Raw genomic sequence first — 2,575 nt, 5'->3', positions numbered from 1 at the left:
AAAAACTTTTAGAAATTACTTCTCTCAAAGTTGCATCATAATTGTGAAATCCAGTATCAGCTGTATTTCTTATCCATTCATCTACTGGCTGATCTTTCCTTTAAAGATTTAATCACTGTTATGCATTCTGAATTAGCATTTTCAAGAGCCAAAGATTCAGTTAATACTTGTCTGACTCCTGGATCTGGTACTATTCTACTTACAGATGAAGTCAATCTTTAAAAAAAAAAAAAAATCGAAGAAGTCTTCTTTTGGGCCTTATATAATTTTAATAAATGACTCAAACCTCTTTCCCAATTTGTCAACCTTGTGCCAAGCATTTAAGCCTGCTAAATGACATAGGATCAAGGTGTGATCTTCAGCTTCAAACTGTCTTTTCAACTAAGCAAGCTATAATCAAAGGTAAGAACTCCAGGTCTGTGAGACGTGTCTTAGGACCAAGGTCGGTGCAGCTGCAAACTCTCTCTCTCTCTCTCTGACAGCACCAAGTGCAGACTCTGCAGAGAAACAGTTCTTTAAGGTTTCAACAGTCTCAAAACAATTTCTCCGCCTCTGCTGATTAACTCAAACACAGCAAAGGCTTTGCTGAAACATTTCTATCAAAGCCAGACACAATGGCTTTACTATTCATATCACTACCTCGTCAGACAAGGGTCAAAAACAGCCACTTCTGTCACCTTGCCTCTGGCTAGACACTACAGCAAGGGAGCCGGGCCACCACTCAGGAGAGATAGCCCCACCCCTCACCACAGGTGAGGCTGAACAGACCCTGAGAAAATGCATGGGGGGGAGCTGGAGCTGGCTCCGCCCCCTCACCCTGAGCTGGATGGCTCCAGTGGCCCTGACTGACCAGTTTGGCTACCACCCAGGTCCACAGCTGGGCCTTGGCTTGCCTTACCTTAGTGTCTACTCCATCTAGGACCTGCTGGAGCTCATGAAGGGACTGGTCCTGTGGAACAAAACCTGCAAGGTCTCCAAGACTTGGGGCAGCCACAGGATACCCCAGAAGAGTTCCCATGAGGATCCAGTGAGGATGGTGTACCAGAAACCAGAAGCCTTGAACCAGGCCAGGGGCTCACTGTAATGAACATTTGCCAGTAAAGCTGACAGGACAAACGGATGTACTGTGTGACCCTCCAATGCCACCAGGATGAATGAAGAGGAGATAGAAAGGCAGAAAAGGGATTTTTTTTTCTGTTGTTGTTTTGTTTTGTGTTTTGGGGTTTTTGTTTGTTTGTTTTTTGCTTTTGCTTGCTTGCTTTGTTTTGTTTTCTTTTGTTGGGGGCCATGGCAGGGATGAGAGGAGGATATGGGGGGACCCAAAAGTAAGCAGAATTGGGGTGAATGATGTGAAACTCCCAAAGAGTCAATAAAGAAGTTAAATTTGGGGGATAAAAAAGGTTCTACTTTATGGAAAGAATGAGTTTTACCATTCATAATAAATACTGAATCTCTTGACTAATCTAGTAAAGGTATTCCATCTTTTAAAAATACATAAGGACACTTGTCAGAGAGAGGGCTCAGAGGTGGCTCAATCCCAGACACCCACGGTGATGTCCGGCACCCTGGAAGACATCTGGTGACTTCCACAGCTACTCTTCTTCTCTCAAAACCGCTTTGCTGTTTCCTCAGCCTCATTTACATCAGACCCTAGGAATGAGCCTTCCTAGCAATGGGGGACCTGCAATAACATTTGGCCTCCATATGCACAAAATGTGAATCTTGGCTGACAGGAAGCTGTAAAGTCAAGTTTTCAAATGGAAGCCACGCCTCCATGAGCCTTGCCCAACCCTGGGAACTGCAGTGATCGTGAAATGGTTAGAACGCTGCAGGCCAAATACCTCGAGCTAGTTCAGTCTCTTAAAGCCCTTAGCCACCCTCGCCAGCCTGTGATTAGCTCTGTGGATAACAGGCAGATCCCTCTGGAATGTCTCGAGCTTTCACCAAGCTTGGATGTTCTCACACAGCATTTGAAACCTAAAGCAGAGATTTCTCCACTTCGCCATAGTCTACCTATCTGATGTTTCTGCCAGTGGGGAACTTCTGTTCCTACAGTTTACAGAACCACTGCCATCTCGGGGCACAGAACTGCGGAAGCTTTAATTTGCGTGCCAGGGCCACAATCGCTCATAATTTGGCTCCAGAATAAGCCATTTCTTATTCCTGGTCATCTTCCGTTTTGTTTCAGACAGGGTTTCTCTTGTTCACTGCTGCTAGGTTAGCTGTCCCAAGAGCTTCTGGAGGCTTCTTGTCCCCGTCAGAATGCTCAGGCAGCAGATGCATGCTCCACTCCAAACAGCTTTCCTGTGGGTTCCAGGCATCAGAACTCAGTTTCCAGCACTCGCGTGGCTGAACCATTACCCCAGTAGGAGCATTGTTGTGGTGACTTGAACAAAAATGTAAGAATGGCCATCACAGGCTCATATATTTGAACCTTAGTTATCAGGGGTAGCACTATTTGAGGATTAGAAGGGTTAAGAGGTGTATCTTTATTGGGAGAAGTGCGCTACTCAGGTAAGATTTGAGGTTAAAAGTCATGTCAGTCTCTCTCTCTCTCTCTCTCTCTCTCTCTCTC

This window comes from Microtus ochrogaster, chromosome 7 (assembly GCF_000317375.1).
Source record: "Microtus ochrogaster isolate Prairie Vole_2 chromosome 7, MicOch1.0, whole genome shotgun sequence".
NCBI classification, from domain to species: Eukaryota; Metazoa; Chordata; class Mammalia; order Rodentia; family Cricetidae; genus Microtus; species Microtus ochrogaster.
This window is presented reverse-complemented; position numbering follows the sequence as displayed.